Source organism: Melitaea cinxia, chromosome 17, assembly GCF_905220565.1.
Source record: "Melitaea cinxia chromosome 17, ilMelCinx1.1, whole genome shotgun sequence".
NCBI classification, from domain to species: domain Eukaryota; kingdom Metazoa; phylum Arthropoda; class Insecta; order Lepidoptera; family Nymphalidae; genus Melitaea; species Melitaea cinxia.
Window position 1 is genome coordinate 12,696,305 of NC_059410.1, and position 23,957 is coordinate 12,720,261.

General features: G+C 30.5%; 1 long non-coding RNA gene across 1 annotated transcript; it reads right to left on the minus strand.

The window, feature by feature from the left end:
* Window positions 1-581: 581 nt before the first annotated feature.
* LOC123661659 lies at window positions 582-16,035 on the minus strand. The gene is made up of 3 exons (XR_006744373.1): window positions 15,664-16,035; window positions 3,445-3,452; window positions 582-592 (listed from the first exon to the last, which is right to left on the minus strand). It is a non-coding gene; the product is annotated as an uncharacterized LOC123661659 (long non-coding RNA).
* Window positions 16,036-23,957: the final 7,922 nt, after the last annotated feature.

Here is a 23,957-nt window from a genome sequence, read left to right on the forward strand (position 1 = left end):
ATTTATAGATTTTTAATTTAAAAACTTGAGGAACTCTTCAAATTTATGATATTTATATGGAAATGTATGAACAATTCCACTTATTATCCTATTTACAATTACTCGATTATTTGACAAATTTTCTTATTTTTTGTGTTTGCTATATACATTTATATAAAAGCTCAACTTTAAAATACAGTGGATATGAATATAAATTAAATGTTTAATTCCTATTCGTTACCTTGAAACTCAAACACAACGAAAAAGCGACAAGTATTCAATGAAATAATTCACAAATGACATGTCGAAATGCTCATACGAGCGCACTTGAGTGAAATATATTCATTTGTATTTAAATGAAAATTAATACGTCAGTTTCAGAAACAACTCAATCCCATCAAAAGCACAATTACAGTAACGTATATTTGTTGGATTCAAACAATATTCCGTTGTTTATTAATATCGCAACACGCTTGCTCTTCCGTTAAATATTGTTTATTGGTTATCCTCTGCTCAAAACACACATCATTTCATTATGTATTTAGGACAGCAACTAAATCACTTATGTTATGTACTAGAATTGGTTACGTTAATGAAGTTACGTTAAGTTAGACTAAAGTACTATGTTTGTTTATTGACTGACTTAAAGGAGGATATCCTCAATTCGACAGAACTTTTGATGTGTGTTACCTTAAAACTCGTAATTATGTTGTGTGGTCTCACTTTAGTGTCAGCAGTTTCTGAGTTATCTTTAAATAATATGTATTGATTGTACTAGACTTGTCAGTGTAAATATTAATAATAACAAACGCTTCACACTCAACGGTAGAATTTTCCGGAAACACACACAATACACAAGCATAAACGCCCAGATCACGACAAACATCTAAATGGCCAATACAGTCGCGAGCGGGGATCGAACCCGAGACCGCCAACGCAACAGCCTGTGCTGTGACTGCTGCAGCAACGCGTCGTAAATGACGTCGATTTTCTTCTTGTTTGAAAACGACCATGAATATTGTTGTGAGAACCCGTACTATCAAATTTCCTTTTCGTAATTAGTTACAAGAATAACATTCCAAGTAATGTAACAAATTAGAAAGTAGTTTTAACGTATTATAGACCAATTTATTGATTGATTTAGCCTGTCGTAAGCCTCTTTTTCCACGTCAGAGTATTAAGTAAAGAATATTTTGTGTTTACCATTTGTGTATTAGCACATAAATGTAACAGAAAAAATAAAATTGACGAAAATAAATATTAGTACAATACAATACAATACAAATACTCTTTATTGTACACTATCAGAGAAAAATTTTACACCGTAAAAGAAAATATAGACATGTACAAAAGGCGGTCTTATCGCTAAAAGAGCGATCTCTTCCAGACAACCTCTAGCATGAAAAGGACATGGCTAAAGAATTAGACGGCATGGAGGTGTACATACATAATAATGACGGAATTGGCTCTAACGAGATTTTTTTTTGGAAACGTAACGCGGTAACCTCGTCAAACGCCGACGTCATACCTACTTGCTCGAAAGCTCTCTTGCCAGAGAGTGTAAATTTACATTACTGTGAAAATTAAGGAATAAACTTAAGGAATATTTGAAGAAAAAATATTATGTAAAATAACTCAAACAAAATTATTTCAGGAAAAATTCCTTGAGATAATTTTTATTATAATAGCTTCGTAGACTTTACGTAGCATTTCGTAGACACTTTCTCGGCGTAGCATTTACCGCGCTACGTGCTACTACGTGCTTATAATGTAAAAAATTTCAACATATCACAACAAACAGAAACAGTTAAATTTATATTTCAACTAACATTTTTACACTAAATAAAATCTGGTTTATTTTAAAATATTTGATATATATGTAAGTACCGACTAGTGCGGGTACTATGAAAATAATTGTATTAAAATAATATTATGCTCAATGTAGGTAACTCAGTTCCGTAATAAATGTTAACTAGCAGCAAGTCTTTCCTTTGGTTCCCATATTTTAATATTATTATATACTTGAATATTTATCAATATTATTTTGAAAATTAAAATGTAGACATGTACCTTACTACGCTATGAAACGTAGCTTGCTTATGTATTCAAGTTCATAATACTTATAAGTGATTTTCTATTATAGCGAAAACTTCTACCAACGACATAAGATGGGCACAAAATTGATAAGCGGTATTGAGTACTATGCCGCCGCGCTGGCGCAACGGTTACAGCCATGAATTGTATCTGTTGCGCTGGCGGTTGCGGATTCGATCCCCGCACATGACAAACATTTGTATTGGCAATACAGGTGTTTGCCGTGGTCTGGGTGTTTGTACAGTCTTTGTGGGTCCCCCACCGTGCCTCGGAGAGCACGTTAAGCCGTCGGTCCCGGTTGTTATCATGTACACCTGATAGCGATCGTTACTCATAGTAGGGAATATATCCGCCAACCCGCATTGGAACAGCGTGGTGGATTAAGCTCTGATCCTTCTCCTACATGGGGAAAGAGGCCTATGCCCAATAGTGGGATATTAAAGGCTGAAGCAATTGAGTACTATTAAAGTAAAAATCACTCTGGTGTAGTGGCGTGTGTAGTCGCCTAAAACACCGAGGGTTTGCGGATTCGATTCCCGCTTGGGATAGATCGTTGTATTTGTGCAAGCATATCTTTTCGTTGTGGGTGTCTGTCCTTGTGCGTATCCCCACTATGCCTCGGAGCTCATGTTAAGCTGTCGGTCCTAGTTGTATAATAAATACCTGATAGCGGTCGTTACTCATAGCAGGGAACATATCCGCCAACCGTGTCTGGAGGTGCATGGTGGATTAAGCTGCAATCCTTCTGTTTGATGGAGGAAGAGGCCTATGCCCAGCAGTGGGAGGTTAAATGCTGAATCGTGATAGATGGCTAGAGTACTATTTACAAAAATGAGTAAAACAAAATGCGTATTTTAACGGCAATGTATTTTAACTGTTGAGAATATATTTTGAAAACTTATAAGTACTCGTTTTGTTTAAGTTATAGTTTATAGTATCCGAAGAGTAGTTATAATTCAAAAGATAAATCTTTAAAATATGTAGCTTAAGTTAAGCAAGTATTATTTTACAGCGAAATAAAATATCAACTATCACAAAAGAACAGAAATTTAAAGCTATCAGTATTAGTTGGGTCATGGTTGCTAAGTTACTAAGTTTAAATTAAGCTTTTCTTTATCAGAATTACGTTAGACACTTTCTTCTTCTATTTGATTCAATGGCGCTCGTATAAATCAATATTACGATATTTTAAATATGTTTCTGGATAAAATCTTAATTAGATAATTTAAGTTATATATTTACAATTAATAAGCTAATTGTAATTAAATTACGACGATAAATAAGTGTCAAACGAAAACTGTTAAAGGCGCTATGAGATTTTATAACTCGAAAGCAGGAAGCGTTATAATTAAATGTTCCTCATTTCCATACTTTGTTGTCTACCTCAATCATATCATGAAATTATGAAATTAGATTGTAAAATTTTAGTAGGAAATTCTTTGAAATTTATAACAACTTGGAATGTCGAATTTTATTGTAATTACTTTTCTCTTTATATTACAGTCCGCGATTTCACTCACGTTAATTTAAGAAGAAAAGAGGTAGTAAATTATATAGCCTATATAGGCTTTAGCCTTCCACGATAAATGGACTAACACTGAAATAATTTTTCAAACCGGACAAGCAGTTCCTGAGATTAGTGCGTTTAAGCAAACAAACAAATAAACTATTTAGCTTTATAATATTAGTATAGGTAAGCTTATTATTGTAAATTTCACATTTATTTTATAAATAAATAAATATACTCTAACTAAGCAAACTCATCTGGCTCAGTGACCCGAAGTGAGTCTTGGCCTCCGAAACAAGATTTCTCCACTTCGCAAGATCTTGCGCGATTTCCCGCCAATTATTGGCTTGGATCTCACTCAAGTCTGCTTCAGCTACGTCCCTCCACCAGTATCTGTGGCGACCCACCGGCCACCGGTTTACGTCCAGTTGGTCGACCCAGATACGCACTCTTAACTGATCGATCCTCCTCCATGCGTTCGACATGTCCGAGCCACCGCAACAGATGGGATTTGGTAACTCCAACGATGTTTGGCTCAGACACCAGGTTTGCAATTTCAGCATTAGTTTTTATTCGCCAGCTGCCGTCTTGCCTTTTAGTTGGTCCAAGGATCTTACGGTAAATTTTCTTTTCCGTAACCAGAAGCCTATTCTCCTCTCTGAGCGTAAGTGTCCAAGCCTCACAACCGTACATCAGGATTGGACGAATAATGGAGATTGTGATTTTTGTCTTCCTACTAAGAAGCTTGGACACCAAGACCTTGTGCAGGGCTGCACGTGTTTTGTCGGCAACGCGGTTGCGATGCTTCTGGTGTTGCAGGTGTCTATAAGCTACGGTAATCGCTTATCATCAGGTGAGCCGTACGCTTGTTTGCCGACCTAGTGATATAAAAAAAAATCGGAACGTAAAGTGTGTTAAAATGAATCAGATATAAACTCAACAGTTAAATAAAAGAAAATACAAAAATCTATTCATCATATCTATAGTCATGTTTGCATAAAACAAAACGTTACAAATCGTACATCATAATTTATATCGTTTATGTAATCATACACTAAGACCCCGAGACTGAAAGATTATTTATTATAAACATAAAAACTGATCCGTAGGTATTTCATAAACAAAATCAAAACCATATAATTCATTTACATAAGTGATCGATTAACACTTAAGAGCGAAACGTGACACACGTATACAGCTTGACCCTAGAATAAAAAAAATTTAATCTAAGAAGTATCTCAAATTTCCGGAATATTCACAATATTTTTAAAATTGGTTCTTTTCAAGTATAAGCATTCCATTAAAATTCTTCTGATGAATTGAATAATGAAATTGCTTGAAAAATAAATGACTCTTTTGTTCGCTCTAATTAAAATGTTATCTCTTAGAGATTTAAGTCTTTTACAACTTAAGACCTTTCACTGTATAAATATATTCGACATCGTTTGTATGTTAAATTTTACTTTGTTTTTTACTACTATCAAAGAAATGTTAGGTTATTTGAGGCGCTATTATTTATATTATGAACTTATACATACTTCAAATACGTAACAAGGCCGTTTTTATTTGACCGTAATATAACGAGTATTAAACAGTATGTTTATAAAACAGATATTAATATTTTTTGCACAATTATTTTTAGAATTTTTTGTCTGCTTGCATTTTTCAATGAATGCAAATTATATAAAATGTACTAAATCTTATATCTATTGATGATACGATACAAAGAATTGATGTGGGAACAAAAGAAACCTTAGCACAGAATTTAATAGTCACAGCGAAAATCGATTTTTTGTTATTATTAATAGTTTTAAGTAATCAAAATATTTGTATGTATACACTATGTTTGTAGATAAATATGTGTAATAAGTATGTGTTTGTAAAAATTACATTTACAAAAAAAAAAAAAAAAAATTCAACGAAAATAAAAATAAAATTAATGTAGCGATTGTATCAATCAATTAAAAAGTTCCCGACTAAACATTAGATACATTACAAACTTAGGTAATGTACCTAGTGTCATCCAGTAACCGTAACTCAGTCACAATATATATTACGTATTAAGTGTTAAAAGTTATTTATATTATCATCAATTCACACAAAAATACGTCAAACATTCCCACGAGCAGGTATAATGATGTCTCCCAGACGACTAACACACTCTTATTTTACTTCAGTTATTTATCTTCGACTCACAAAATACATATTTAAAATACTTAACTCTCAAAGGCAATCAAATCAACTGAGGTATTAAAATATATTAGAATTTCCTTGTATATATTATATTTAAATACCAAAAGTCGATTATATTCGAATATAATAAGTAATTAACTTTATATTCAATGATATTTTTATATTTTATTCTTTATTTTCTTTATCTGCATCGGAAACAAATTTTAAATTACAAAAAGAAGAAAAGAACAAGGCGGCCTTATAGCAAGCATAGCCTCTTCCATCATTGAATGAAAACTTTGAAAAATAACAATAATACTCAAATTTATTTTAGAATTGACTTTATACTACAGAGGTTATATATATTATTAAAAATCAATAAAAGTAATTGGTTTACATATTTTTTTATTAACTAAATACTACTGAAGATTGGAATTCAATTACGAACTTTATATAAATATACGAATATTATTCTTTTACGTTTCAAATAATATTTTCGTCAAATAATTTAAATAAAAATGTAAATTGATTTTTGGTAATCAATTTTACAACTGGTACGTGCTTTATCATATTTCTATATATTTAGTTAAAGCACTGGTACAAATCTTGTTAATTTGTTTAAACGATAAAATAACAAAATTTTATTATTGCATAGAAAATCCTCATCCTCTATAAAATTAAATATCACTTGATAAAAAAAAAAAAACAAAGAAACTCACCGAACTCAACGACCTCCAAATATGTGTGATTTGTCAAGACCATGACAAAACATCTGTATGACCTCTAAAATAGTTTTTTTTTTATTTTATAAAAGTTGATTAAACCTGGAATCGCTATCTCTATTAGTTTACCCAATTACCGATTTTATAATTATTTATTAATTTGTGAAAGGATCAAAAGTTTTGCTTCTATCTCTATATTCTATATTATATATTTATTATATATCTTCTATATTTTTTATTATTAAAATGTTTCACGAAGCACTAATCCGTCATAAATCGAACTATAAAAAGCATTTAGTATGAAATATACTGTTTTTAATGCGTTTCGTAGTTGTTTTGATAAATATTTTCTCTTTCAACGAAATGTGGATTCAACGTTTTAAAATTATTTTTATTGTTGAATTACTAGACTTTTTATCGGTCTATACGTACCTAAATATCGGTATATTTATTAATATACATAACACCAAGTTTATTTTAAGAGGAATGACAGGAAGCATTTTATTAGCCCCCTCTCTTCCCGTGAGTGGAGTTCACGCTATTTTTGGCGTGAACTTTTGGAGGCCTATGTCCAGCAGTGGACTGTGATAGGCTAAAATGACGATGATGAATTTTTATTAAAACGTCGAATCTGTACTACTCGTAATATTATAAAGCTAAAAAAAGCTGAGATTCAGGAACTACTGACTCGAATTGAAAAATTATTTTTGTGTTGAATTGCCCACAGCAGAAGGCTATTATTATTATAGACTATTTTTTCCTCAAATTTACATAAGAATAAAGCTTAAAAGGAAAAAAAAAAAAACCAATCGCAAACATTGCATGCAACGGGCGGTGTTATCACTAGAAAGTGATCTCTTCCAGACCAATAATTTCAGTTGTTTATTAAAGTTACATTTAACTTAAACTAAAAATATATATCTTTTTTTTTTACTTAAAACACCTATGTCAGATAAATCTAGAACTCCCACTAATTCCCCGAGCCTTTAAATTTATTCATTTCCATTTCGATCCAAATCTGCTTTTATGTTTTCAAATTTTAAAGCAGTAAAACAACACACATGCCCGTTATGGGCGATAAACGGCGTAAAAAAATAAATAAAATAGAATTATCATATCAGCTCTTTCACAACTGCGACAAATCGCGGAATTTAATTGATAGAACAAATAAAATGTACACTCGATGTGTGTAGGCTTTATTTGTATAGTGAATTAAAATATAATTTTTATTATTACCAATATCTGTCTTGTGTAGAAATCTTCACATGAAATGACGAAGAAAAAGGAAAAACCCATACGGCCTATCAGCGATTCGGCGTTTGGAACGTCTCTTAAATATATATACTTTGGAGAGAAGGATTGGAGATTTGTTCACCACGATACTTCATTGCGGGTTGGCGGATTATATTCGATTAATAATGTATAATTGTTCGAATTTAAAGAATAATATGTGACACTAGAGGCGTTATCAAACCATCAACGTTCGTAGCACGTGTTGACCTGCTCTGTAATGTGGTGCGACAGTGTAGCGTGCTACGCAAATGGGCATCAGTATCTTAATTTTAGCGGTCCGTAGTTGTAGTTAGGGTTGAATTTATGCTACGAATACATTGATATCCTCAAAAATATCTATATTTTATAGACATTTTTAAAACAATAATTTTTAAGGTGGAGAGCGACAGTTCTCAGTTTTATGGGTATTTTTATGGGTAACCATACAGGTTGAATAATGTATCATAACCGGGGTACTTATGAAATAATAACATCATATTTTTTTTTAAATATATAGACTAGCGCTTGACTGCGATCTTACCTGATGGCAAGTGAAGATGCAGCCTAAGGTGGTGCGCGCTTGCCTAGAAGATGCCTATTCACTCTTGATTTAAAGATACCCAGGTTATAGCTCGTTGGAAAAACGGAAGCCGGAAGGGACTTCCAAATTTTTGCGGTGCGTATTAGGAACGAGGAAGCAAATCGTTTAGTGCGAGATCGTGGGATTTCAACCACATAGCGGTGCAGATTTATGCGATGCCTTGCGGTTCGGTGGTAGAAAGGTGATGGTGGAACCAAATTGTATAGTTCTGGAGCACACTCTCCGAATATAATAGTAACAATATTGATTATGCTGACGTTATATTATTACATTGCATAGCAATCATGGAACAGTAATAATTCTATTATATGTCCTATTCTATGTTCTAAGATGATTCTTATTGTTAATAAAATTAAACATTAAATAATATCGTTCTTTGTCACCTAACTTCTAAGTCACCCCGTGTGTATCCACAAGCTACTGCGAATGCATTTTTTTGTGATTGATTGATTTGTAGAACTAGGAGGGTAGTTGTGTAAAAATGTTGATCGTATTGTTACTGTTAAGTTCTTATAATGATGTTATTGATTTATTTTTGATATTGTTACGCCGCGCAACGGTCACAACCATGGATTGTGCGTGTTGCTCTGGCGGTTGCGGGTTCGATCCCCACACATGACAAACATTTGTATTGGCCATACAATTGTTTGCTGTGGTCTGGGTGTTTGTACAGATCTTGTGGGTCTCCCCACCGTGCCTCGGAGAACACGTTAAGACGTCGGTTCCGGTTGTTATCATGTACACCTGATAGCGACCATCACTCATAGTAAGGAATATATCTGCCAACCCGCATTGGAGCAGCGTGGTGGATTAAGCTTTGATCCTTCTCCTACATATGGAAAGAGGTCTATGCCCAGTAGTGGGATGTTACAGACTGAAACGAGCGTACGATGTCGAAATGTGTGCGGATAAATCAACAATGTTTTTTGTCACACAGTTGAATGCTAATATTTTTAGTTAAGACTCTTTGTATTTTAAATAAATAAAAAAATACCAATGAATGTATGACTAGATGAGAAGCTAGATTAAAAAAAAAAATGTACATTTTAAACTTTTTACAGATTAAGATACCTATATGCTAGCGAAAGGATGTCGAATCGGATACTGTAAAGAGTTTTAAATTAATGTTATATGAAAGTTTACGTCGCCGACGCTCGGGATACGACGAGGTAATTTACATGGCGTAAATTATGTATGTAAACTGGAAATCGTGTCTTTGTTGTATGAAAATTTATTTTTTAAATTTACAATTTATATGACATTTATATTGTAATCAAATTTTAAAATTTTAAAAACGATTAGTTTTGGATAACAAATCTTCTACTGCAATGAAAATGGATTGATTTAATACACTGATAGGGATAACCTTCAATGATTTCATTACTGGGTAAGAGTTAATTAACTAAACTTACTATGTATGTATATTTATTCATATTCTAAAATAAACTTGCTATTACGGATTCGATATTGATACATTTTAGTTTAACATACTCGTAATATATAATAATATAGAGTGAGAACAGAAAGCATTGCATCTCGAATCATCGATCTTTTTTTTTTCAAACGTAAAGGTAAAAATTGTGAGCTTACTAACAACATTATACTTCTAACTTGATTGATTTAGCTTGTTACATCCCACTGTTGGGCATAAGCCTCTTCCTCCATGTAGGAGAAGGATTGGACCTTAATCCACTATGCTGCTGCACTGTGGATTAGCGGATACTTTTGAACTTATTTTAAGGCTATTCACATAAACTTGGAATAAATTATTCACGTAATATTAGAACAGTACTGTTTAATATAGACTGAATAAATATTTCTTTTAGAGCTTCAGACTTTACATATTTTAATGATTAATGAAAGTGCCTTTGAAGCCTATTTAAATAAAGTTATTTTTGATTCAACTTATTCATCAGTCGATCTTGTTTAAGATAGTCCCATCCTATTAAACGCGACAATATTCTGCAGTGTCTATCAACGTTCACGATATTTTAGTTAAGGCATTATTTACCCTGTTATATCAGAATTAACATTCAATCTTTAACATTGTTATTAATGTTAATTATTGAAAGTACTATTAAGTAAAGTTTTTAAGCCACTATATTAATAGTGCTATAGATCTCCATAACTTATGAAATATACATAATACATTTTAAAACTGATTTTTAACGACAACATTTAAAATAATTTACTTAAAATAGAGGTGTAGGTACATAATTTTAATTACAAAAAAAAAAACACAAAACACACAAATTCTTCAGCTATGTTATAACAGAACATCTATTTAAGACAAAAGAAAATAATAAACTTAAGATATTTAATAGTTTTGATGAGTTTTATTTACAATTGATGCTTTCGTTTACAGCGACAACGTTGTTTTGAAACATATACACAAAAATGCATACATAAATAAAAAAATGATTCGGACGGATAAATGGTAAAAATCAAATGTACTCACATATATGTATGTATATAGTGTGTATACTTAGGAAACAAATATTCATATCTAAGGTTCAAACATTCCGACAACCATATTTCTAAATATACAAGTAAAATTATTAAAATATTATTCTCCTTAAGCAAAAGTTACATATTTAACTCTGAGAACCAAGTGTGCTATACTTACTGAGCGATATTCGCTAAGTAAATTAATCTCTTAAGTATTAACTATATCAGACTCCTGCAGTGAAACGCAAAACCGTGAAATATTAAGCGCAGCAAAACTACTTCAAACTAATCAGTCTAAAATAACACGTATGGCGAAGAGTTAGGTGTCAAAATATTTCATCAATTTCTGAAACCTCTGAGAATCAACTTGCAAACAGGACTATGTTATTTAAATCCAGTTTTGATGTCATTTGTAACACTAATATTTTTGTGGTCGAATTAAGCTGAAGCGTCTTGCTTTTCTATTTTTGCTATTTCTGTTGTTGATTTGGACAATTACAGGTAAACAACCATTTCTTTTTTATAAAAATGGAGACAAACGAGTGGGCGAAGCCATCTGATATTGAATAGCTACCGTCACCCAAAGACATCTACAACACTACAGGAGTTTCGGGTGCGTTTCCGGTTGTTAGGGAAAAGATGTCTGCACACTTGACGCTTGAAAACCTCCTAAATTCATAATACACTCAGAGAAAACCTCAAGGGGAAGCTCAATCCAAAATTTACACGTTCGCGGAAAGAATGCACGTGAAGCTCGTACATTGGATGTAAACCAAGCATATAATTATTATTTAATACGAGAATTTAAAATACGACGCATCAAAAATATTTAATAAGTTGTTGTCATTATAAAAATTAGTCATCATTTATTTCTGCTGTTATTTCATAACTTAATACGAACATATCATCCTAAGAATCATAGAAATTAAGTCTTAATCAAATAAAATCGAAAGTAACTGCGGACACGTTTTAGTATTAAAATAAAAACTGCAGTTTTACATAGTTTCTTTTTATTTCTACATTTTGTATCGTTTCTTCAAATAAGCTTGTTAACTATTGTTCAGATCTCGCTGTCTGTTGTAAAACATCTTTATTAAACTTGAATGAAAAGAGAATCTGAGGTAAATGAAATTGTATAAAATAATGACGAATGTCATTGGTAATAGCTTATTTTTTATATATATAAAAATATCATAATTTATATTATAATTTATAAAAAAAAAAAAAAACGAAAGCCCTTAGACCTATTCAATGCGGTCCTCTTGCAAAATTTGTTTTTGGGGGAGGTTTACTAACTATTAACTACTTCTGTATCAAGTTCATAGCGCAAAAGGTAAAGGACTTTTGTCAAAACTTGTGAGAGCCTTTCGACCTCTTTAATGTAACCCTAGTTGCAAAATCCGTTCTTAAAAGACGTCTACTAAGTATTAAATACGTCTCTTCCAAATTTCAAGCTTGTAGCACAAACTATGAAGGACTTTCATACAAACTTGTAAGAGCATTTATATCCCTTTAACGAGTAAATGACCTAACGATTATATATATATATATATATATATATATATATATATATATATATATATATATATACATTGAATAGTCTCCCAAACTATTGAACTGATTTGAAAAAATCTTTCTCTCTTATGAATCTACACTATCTGCGAGTGATATATAGGCTATATTATATTTTTTTTAAAAATTAGGGAAAACTTAAATATCCATGCGAAGCTGGGACGAGCCGCTAGTATACATTCAATTTAAACAAAATAGCGTAGTGTAAATATATTATACACTATACTTTTTTATCTTATTCTATTTTAATATTTCCAACCCGTTTTTCATTCAATTTTATTGATTTAGTAATCCAGTTAAAATTTGTAGCGCACTTGTAAACCGCTGGTAAGCGTATTCGAAACATATTTACTCACACAAAAGAAGCGATTTTCCGAGATGAAATTTCAAAAAACTGCCACAGGTGGTCAGATCTTCATTGAGTGCGCCGAGGCGAAAACTTTAGGGATTGTTGTTTTAGGACGGTCGTTTTTATGTATTTTTTACGACTGTATATTCTGTTCTATTGTACTTTGTTTATATTCATTTTAATATTACTTTGTAACGAATAGACTGTCTATATTCAGCTTTTTAATATTGTACTTTACATGTTTTTGCAAAATATTTGTGTTGCACGTTTGTGGTTCATAACACGTGTATGGGTTAATGTGTACATTATTTTTGTTTTTGATTTTACTAATATTTCTTTTGGTGCTAATTTTTTTCTTTGCATTACTTTTGTTGTTATTGTAATGTATACTGAATTGTAAATCGTTCATGTATAATAACAAATGTGAAGCATGTGTTAGTTCTGACCAGCGAAGGGAGCTTATCCTTTAAGAACGATTATTAATAATAATAATATACTTTATTATACATTTAAATAAACAACAAAATTAGTTTTCCAAATAATAAGCGTTACAAATTGTACAACCAGGCGATTATATTGCTAAAAAGCAGTCTCTTCCAGACAACCTGATAATTAGAGGCATATTGCTTTTCAGATGGGCAGGTGGTATATAAACATAAATAAGTAAAAAAAAATAACGTGATATTTAAAAATATATCTGTGTCTCTTTTGCAAGAGGCATTGTGTGGTAAAATGTCATTCTTAGGACTAATCGCGTCACTACTTATCGTTACTAATTCACACGTGAATTTACTCCACATAATATTTATCTTTATAATATAAAAATGAATCGCAAAATGTGTTGGTAAGCGCATAACTCAATAACGCCTAGAACAATTGCAAATTCTTCTTTTTAAATGTTCGTTGAAGTCCAAGGATGGTTTTTACGGCGAGAAAAGTTCGAATAGTTTCCGGGAAAACCCTAAAAACAGCTCATTTCTTTTTCCCATACAAACGTTTTCTAACTAAAATATAGAATCAATTTGAACTTTATTGCTATTCAATAAAGTACATGTTAAATTATATATTAGGGTGATTTTACGTAAGTTATTAATGATTAAATTGATCTTAATCGTAGACCGCATTTTAATTTAATTTACATACAGTAAAAATGGTATTAACTAGCTATTTCAAATTACTTATTATATTCTTGCGGGGGCGGTAACAATGGAAAATTCTCGTTTTTAAACTATAGTTCCTATCAACCCCAAATTTGGTACGAATCTCCTATATGTTATGTAGAAATGATCAATGAGCGGATTTTAGCATAACTCATCCCCAATAAGGATTGCGTGGGTGTGCGTTTACAATGAAAATTTTTAATGTATGTAACTCCGAAACTACTGAGGCAATTTTTATAATTTTTTTTAAGCATCTGTAATTTAGTCCAACTTGGGAGATTGGGTAGTTTTTATCTAAATTGGACCCGAAAGGTGGCGCTGCTATTGGTATGGAACTCCAAAACTACTGAACCAATTTTTATAAAAAAATTTACGCATATACAATTTGGTCCAACTTGGGAGATATGGTAGTTTTTATTTCAATTGGAGCCGGTAGGTGGCGCTGCTATCTGTATGTAGCTCCGAAACTATCAAATTTTGTAAGCACCTGTAATTTGGTCTAACTTGGAAGATATGGTAGTTTTTATCTCAATTGGACCCGGTAGGTGGCGCTGCTATTGGTATGTTGGCTATCAAATTTGGTAGCTGTTTTCCGTGCAGGACAACGTCTGACGGGTCCGCTAGTATTTAATATTACGGACCTTATATCATTTCTTAAAGAGTTAACTTCAAAAAGTTATTTTAAGTTTTGTAAGAAAACAGTGCAGTACAACTTTACGACTGTATCACATATGTATGTCTGAATGGGTCCCTGGTGGATAATGAATGGAACAAATGTTGTATTGTTGAATTTACCTCCTTCTCGCTGTAGGAAAATATTGTGTTAATGTTACCTACGTTGGTCAGGTTAAATAGAGAATCGTACATCTGTATTTATATGAAAAGAGCATTTTCATCCTACATTGAGAATTGATAAGCTAGTTAAATTGATTTGCTACGTCACGTAGAAACTTAATGTACATTGTGTGTTAAATAGTTTACATTCTTATTGTTGTATTATATTTTGTACGAGCTGTGCTCAGCGGTTTTATCCTCACTAATTTGAGGAACAAACTTACTAAACTATTATATAGCCTATCTCGACTAATAGACTATTCAACACAAACATTTTTTTTCAATTATAATGTATATGGCGAGAATATATATATATATATATATGGCGCGTTCAAACAAACAAACTGCATAATCAATCTTCTCTGCAGAATCTACATTCCGAATCGGGGGTAGCTTTATTCTTACAAAAATAATAATTTATTTTTAAAGTTTTAATGTGTAAAATGAAGATTCGAAAGTGCTCTTGGGGCCTATTTGCATAAATCTGTTTTTGATTTTGATTTTGAAACAAACTCTAACTTTATAACACTACTATAGGTAAAAGTTAAAAGCATGTACATTTTTATAACTTAAATACTTAGTTTGATACTTAAGCGGTAACTATTATTGTATAAGACAGTAAAGCTTATAATACCACTTTTAATAGATTACCCTTGGCTAGACAGCACCTAGTAAACACGTATTACTTTAAGCAAAGTGCGTATGTACAATTATTAATCCTATCTACATATAAACAACCGTTGTCACATGAATTTGTCAAGGAGCACATCATACGTCTTGTCAAAGTAATAGTGGAGATGTTCCAGGATCATAATGCTAATTGTCACTCAATCCTTTGAGCCTTTATAAGACCTCTTTAATACGCTATTGTGTCGTCAGTTTAGTTCATAGGCCTTTATTTTGATGAGTTAGTTTGCTGCCGCTTGTAAGTACGGTTGTTAAATATGATATACTTACGCCCGGTTTCTGAAACGTTTGTCAAAGTATAGGTCTACTAATCGGCTGTTAGATTTAAAACGGATGTCAAACCAATTGGAGTTGCTGAAACGTCATTCACAGCAAAATTAGCTAGTCCTCGATTAGTTTGATTTGACATTCGGTTTGTAACATGTGGTTATGTAACATAATTAAATATTATTTTATATATTTGTGATGTATCAAAACCTACAGAAACTGTTAGTTGTGATGTTATTTAATACATATGATAATACTCAAACATCTAATAAAGCATCATATAAACATCTAAGGAAGATACAATAAAAGGAAATAGTTCCTAAAAACAATAACTGACTAGCCCGTTGGCACAGTTTGTAGTGGCCCTGCTTTCTGTTCTGCGGGTTGCGGGTTCGATTCCCGTCTGAGTCTGGGTGTAATATTTGTATTTATATATTTATATATCTATTATTTCTTTGAATATTTATAAAAAATGTATGTTATAAGATATTTATTTATTTATATTATTTATTATTTAAAAAAAAAACAATATCATGAAAATAAGACGAAGAGCATCTTTAGAAAAAAAAAATTAAATTATCAGAATATTGAAGACTGATTTAAAAAAAAAAAACATTAGTTTAGTAGAAAATAGTAAGATGAAAATATGATAAAGTAATTATAATTATAATAGCTTGTTTCAAATTTTAGTTATTAAGTAATTATAAGTATTTTTAATAGTTCCTATAAATGTATATTTAGATATATATTTTTATGACCTTTTCTTTTAAATTCCCTATTATTTATATATTGTTAGTAATCAAATTTAAAACTTAACAATTAAAATGTTTCAATAATAGAGATGACCGACACTGAAGTGTTTTTATTTATTATTGAACTTTGACCAGTATCTTCTTCGTAATAATAATAGACATCTGTGGAAGCTACAACAAAGAACAAAAAATTTTAGTTTATCAAGACCAAAATGTAGACTATTATAAGATAAAACATACATTAGATATATAAAACTTGGTTATAAATATGTTTTACATACCTTTAAAGCACCAAAATGTAGTTTCACGTAGAAAATAATTGTTTTCTTTAAGTTAATTCGCCGATATACACCGATTAGTTGAACGAGTATTTGACAGACGTTTGATCAATGATTATAGCTTAATTCGCGTTTCAGAAACCCAAAATGGCGGTTAACATACGATTCCAGAGTCAAATTTGACAGTTATGTCAACTGACAGTATGATTAAATTAAGTAGTTAACCATGCTTTTAGCAACTCATTTCATGCTTAACAAGAGATTTGACAGATGATTTGTTAATTTCTGCATTGATCAGCCTTTCGGAAACCGGGCGTTAGTCATCATTCCCATACGAAAGTGCTGAGTGTTGTTGTATATATTATATACCTATGTAGACTGTTTTTTGAATAAAAATATAGGCTACAAACAACGTTCAAAGTCATGATAGATAAAAATAAAGATAAATGTTAATAGTTTTAAAACACAGTGAAATTTTTAGTAACAATTTATTTTTGTTTTACGAGTATAATAAATGAATATCACGCTTATTCTTCATTAATTGACTTATTTATATATACATAAAAAATGAAACATCTCACAATCAACCCATTTAGAAAAATACACGAACATAACAAAAATAAAAAATAAATCAGCCAGCGATCTGGTCTTTGTAAAAAAAAAAGAGAACGAAAACTTCAAAAAGCTCCGATCAAAAGGAAGTGGCGCAACACAAAATATTTTTTTTAAAATTTTCGTCAGGGTTGTAAAAAATCAAGGAAAAGGTCCATATGTATTCATTTTTACAGCAATATTAAACAAAGCCTAACGGCAAATTAAGTAATTAATAGCAGTTACATTTCATACAATAATTAAGCAAACCTCTTTTTTATATACTATAACGTAGAATATAATGTTATATAATGGGTGATCGTATATTACAGACTCGAGAATTATGCTTGTGATGGAATATAATATCTCCATAACGTTGTCTTAACTCTTGTCATTAAGTTAATGGGCAGCATTATGTTTTGTATTAAATTATTTATTATAAGTAATATAACTGTAGTGTATATTTATCAAATCTCCCTATAAAATATAACACAGGAGATAATTTTAAAAACTAGTCAATTCCACTTTTTAGTAATTATTTCTATCTACGACAACATTTATAATTAAACTCATATGTACAGAGTTGTCCATAAAGGTCACAAATTGGTCATCCTTGGTTAGTGTGATACGATATGACAAAGAGGATACTTTTATATCTTCGAAATAAAAGAAATATATTTGAAACTCGCCCCTTTTTTATTTGATGTAATTATTTGTCTTTTAAATTATTTAATATATTATTTGTTACTTTACCGTTACTAATTACTAAGAAATAGCAGTCGAGGTCTATGCACGTTTTAGTACTACCTACTTAATATTTAGTTGAGTTAAGGCTTACATTGAATGTATAGCACTTCCTTAATTAAACTAAAACTTTGAGCATAAATTGTTACATGTGTAATTTATGTTAGTCTGAGCAGCTTCACACGTCGCACACCTGATGCGTCGCGCTGGACTCAGTAACTGGGGACCGATTTTGTCACTGTAAAGACGTATCCACTGAGTCCAGGTTATTTTTTTGTTATCAAATTATAATGGAATTTTATTCGGCTGTAGCGATCTATTGCAACTTTGAATATATACGTTTAATTAAAATAAAACCGAGACTTTTCCTTAGCTATACCAATTTTTTCGCATTTTTATTGTATACAACAATGAAAGTAAAACCTAAAAAAAAAAAAAAATTGGTTGAAATTTTTGCAATTGACTTGATTAAACAACCACATTCAAAGTCAGTTTTTCTATAGTACACATAATCACTATTTTGAGTACATTTACTAGTTACGTGTCTGATACTACACTTAACACACATCAAAATATTAACATTCTAATTTGTTACAAACATAAAAAAGAACACTAAACTGAATCTTAGCAATTATATCCAAATGGAAAACTCATTTGTGTTGTATACAAATGTATACATTTAGTTAAATACGCCTGTTTATTTATAAACGCACACAATTCTGTGTGTAAAACACTTTAGCGTAAACCATTACAAGAACAATTACAGAGAAACTAACTTCAACAATAAAACCATAGTAGTTAAGATAGCTAATGGAAATGTCTTTTTGCGATAGACTTCGTGAATGTCTAATACCTACTAGGTAATAAATATGAAGAGACTTTGTCTAGATTTTCTAAGTGATTCGTTTGATAATATCTCAGGATATCGTTTGTAAAGTTATACCATTAAACTTTACCTAATGGTTTTGATTGATGTATTCATTTATACACAGGTCTGCAATTGTTAAGAATTAGAAAGAACAAATACTTATAAAGTTTTTATTGGTACACTAATAGTTCATAAATATTTAATGTTCAAAATAACAAAATAATTATGGAGAAAATTTTACAGTCCTGACTTACAATTTCAAGTTGGCACGTTGACGCAGTTGGCAGTGATCCGGCTTTCTGCTTAAAAGTCATAAGTAACTTATGGGCCATATGACGAATTTTTTTTTTCAAACGGGACAAGCATATCATGAAATAAGCACGTAAAATAACAAAAAAACTCGTTCAATTTATAATATTAATACAGGCGTACTATTAACACCTACAAAACAAAATAAAAATACTAATATAAATATGTATTTGTACATACAAGGGAATTAATATCAATTGTTGTGTTCGAAATCGAAAGGATTTTTATCGAGATATTGAGTATTTAAATTTACAACTAAGTATTAGCTTACGACATTTCATTACTGGATTTAATAATCAATTTATGTATATGTATATATATATATATATATATATATATATATATATTTATAATCGAGGATTTTTAAACTCATTTAATTGACTTATTATAATAAGAGATGGAACTTTTTATTATTTTATTTTATATTTTCTTATATGCTACATGTGTTGAGTTCACAAACTTTAATACAGGCACTGTCTTTCAAAACTTATTTAGGCGTATACTAATAAAGTCAAGTTCAAAACGGCTATTAAGGCTACGTTATTTAACCCTTCACATTTCATTCAAATCTTAGTGTCTAGACTCCTAAAATATAATAAGTACCACGGAGCGGATTAGTTTTAAACGTTTTGTTATTTTAACTCTTCAGAATTGATTCACTTTTATTAAATTCTGGACTTGTTATTTTAATCGTTCACGATAAGAAAAAGGTTAGAAGAGTAAAGTTCGTAATTATTGAATTTTTATTTGGAACATAAGTATTATAAAATTTATTATCAGAACAGTTAATATCACATTTCTAGGACATAAATATTCACTACTACAGAGATGAGCAGCGTACATAATTTAGCCCAAATCACGTCATAACGAATTAACGAATAAAGCCTGTAATAGCACAACAATAATTAAAAAATGTGTTTGCTTATTTGTGTCTATTAATAAATCGATTTTAATTTTTAGCAGTAAGAAAACTTTCTTAATTGCATTTACCAGAATTAGCTTAAGTTACAAAATAAACCAAAATAGCGGACCAACGCTCAGAAATGACAATGCAAGTGTAATCAAGTCAATCACCAGCACCTTTTTTAAATGAAAATGGTGGCAAATAAGCATTACCGGAACTGACTGTCTTACTACAGGAGCACAACACTACATGTGAGCAATATTTTTTGGCTGTGATCTTCTGCAAGGTTGAGATACTTTCCCAGTTGAGCTGATCCAGATTTTGAAAAGAATATTTCCAGCTATGACCTATCAAACTATACTCAATATTCCATACTCATTATCTCGGTGCACGTAGACAGAGAATCTCGTTTCACAGCTTCCACTTCACGTATACTTGAGTGACAGACTAATTGCATAGTTTCCTACGAGTACTACTAAAAGCAGACGTGAGCCAATAATGTTTACTACAGTTACGTGTTAATTTGTATGTGTCTGCTTACAAATACTAGTCTTGTCTTAGTTGAGAATTAACAATCTGTAATGCTTTATTGTTAACTGGGGCAGTAGAAAAATATATAACATAAAGTAGTAAATAGAATATTTTAAGAAACATTACAGCTACTATTTTTTAAAGTCCATTTCGACTAAGTCGTTTCAGGTCACGAGTTAGTTCTTTATTTTTAAGGGCTTTTACACAAAAATATGTAGAGCAGTTCTAGCACTAAACTAAATTTGTAATAAAGTAAATAATTCAAATGATGATCGACAAATTTTTATGTAAATTTATTTTAATGAATTCCAATTAAAAATAAGAAGATCAAAACGGAAAATAGGACAAATTAAATTTAAAAAATATATAAAAACGATCTCTTCCCGTTCGGCTCGTAATAAAAAAACACACATTTAATTAATAGGAATATGTATTCAAAGCTTCGATGATTACATTTTCATAGAATATCTTTAAGAAACATTTTTTACTAACTTATAGGATTTTTTATCAAACTTGAAATTTTGGACAGATTAAAAAAAACATGAATTTATTAAGGATTGTAGATACCTACTGTATAACTGTATCCAAAAGTGTAAGTGTAAATATAATAAAAATAATTACTATATAAAAATATAAAAAGCAATGTGTAGAATAGCCTTAATGAGTAGACTCGCGTCGACTTTTAGAAATTTGAAATTTTAAGACTAGTTATTAAGGCTTCTAGGATTCTAAAGTTGCGGTGAAGTACCGATGCATGTTAAAAAATAATAATAATAATATATGGAATAACAAAAGCACGGGCATAATAAGCCTGTGGATATATCACATAATTAATAAAAAAAAAAAAACTGTATTCAAAGGATTACCGGAGGATACAGAAGATTTGTTAAGTGACGTTTATCTTATCACAGCAAACAATTGTTATTAAGTAAACACACACACCGTAACAGTATTGACTGGCTGTGATCTTCTGTAATGTTGATTATATTCCCAGATTTAGATCAAGATATATCCTACTGTGCAAGTTTAAGTAAGAACCTCAATATATCTATCTATTCAGGCCCAAAAAATTTCAAACAATTGTTTAGCAAATTTAGCTTCGAAACACCTTTGTCAGATTTTATGGTTTAAGGCTGTCCACGTATACTTGAAAATTCATCCTGAGTGTGTATTGTTCACACAAATCCCATGAACTGTATAAATATGTAAACACCTTACATTCGGTCCCTTCTACACCGCGTTGGGATCCTGAAACATACGTTGCACAAATACAAAAATACAAATAAAACAATTATGTTTTCTATCCTTTACAAGTATACATTCCTTTTTTTTAGCTGACTCTCGCTGTTTCAGTCATACAATTTCTGATCTTATTGAAATATCTTGATACTAATTAGCCTAGGTGTTATTGTGTATCTCCAGCTATGTACCGAATTTCATTACAATTAGTTCAATAGTTTCGTATGTAAGAGTAACAAATTTGCATTCAGTTATCCTCACAAATTTTCATGTTTGCAATATTAGTAGAATTTTTTCAGACATTAGGATAGTAGGACAGTTCCAGATTTCAAAATCCAACGTATATTATTACTTACTCTCTCATTCACTGAGTAATCGTAAAATCCTAATACAACTCGATTTATGAGATAATCATTTGATGCGACGGTTGATTATGAATAGGAGACGTCAGCGTAAAAATATTTTTAAAAAGTTTTATGTAGTATGAGTAACTAAATTCTGTATAAAGCTTTGTTATTTCCTAAATTGAAATTATAATATTATTTTTTTGATTAAAGTAAACAATTGTAAAATCTGTTTCAAGTCTTTTAAAATTGGAAAGAAAGTTTGAATAGCAAACCAATACAAGTTATCATTAGGTGACCTGTGTGGTGAACAACAGTATGCAATATATTTTGTTCTTGGTTAATTTTACAAAACGTCTTAAGGAAACTGTTTTAAAATAATTTAAAACGGCGTTTCTGTGTACGCCTACACAGGTGTTCCTGACTTTTCATTTGTATTTTATTAAAAATATAAGTACAATGATAATAATAATATAAGTAATATTTTATTAACTTTTGACATGAGTTTATTTCGTTTGTAGTCTTTAAAAAAACCACAACATTTACACCAATACTTAAAATGTAATACAATAAATTAATTTAATACACACAAATTCTACTTGATCTGACGGTTTACACGTTGTGAGGACAGGCGAATAAATTGCGAGATAGTGCTGTGAATTATTTATTAGAGTCTGAGTGTTTAATTGCTTTGTAAGTAATAACTGGAATACGGGTTATAGAATTAGTCTTTGTCTTGTTTGTACATTTTATTGGGATCCCTTGACTATTAAGCCATATGTTTTATTTATTATGTGATGTAATAAATATCAAGCGTTTGAATATTTATTTAATTTTTACTGTACACGTGTTATGTGCACACACAACAACAGTAAAATAAAACTAAACTAACTACACTAACTAAACGTTACTCGTAAACTTTTTTTGTGATTAAAAATTTAATTAACTATTAGTTATTACTATATTTAAAAAAAAAAATAAAAAAAAAACGTGTATTTATGTATATTTTTGTATTTAGTAACAGTGAAAACTCCTTGTTTGAAACATATTTAATTTAACAACGTGTGGATCAGATAACAAGTACCTACGTTATTTAAAAAAAATGTCTAAAAATTTTGTTGTAACGCGATGATTATATAACGACTGTCAAATTTCACTGAAAAGCATTAAAAAAGAAATAGTGATTGTTCACAGCTAGCTATTGACAGCTAATCATTACGTTTACATATTATTAAGTAATATATTGTACCTTCATTATTGTACTCAGTTAAAGTCGTTTGAACAGAGAGGTTATCATGATATTCCTTAATATTCCTGTCGAAGGCAAACAATTGCAAACTATTAAAGTCCCTAAGGAACAAATCCAATTTGGAGATGGAAATTCAAATTTCCTCCACTATAACATAATAATTGATACCCTAAATAGTAACGATATGCAAATTTACAATTGGGTCAATATCATATCACAAATATTCAGAACAGATAAGTACAATTTTTTTAATTAAAATAACTCAAAAAGTAACATTAAAATATAATTAAAATCGATGTATGATCATTTAAACTTATGAAAATTCACAAAAGTCTACAAATATTAATGATAATAGTAGAGAGGCGTCAAAGCGTCTTGTATTGACTATCTATCTAACAATGCAAGATTATACAAAAGTTTTCATTTCCCTTTTCGCTTAACACAATGTACAATGAGAGTTTTCTTCATGGCAAACTATTGCAAT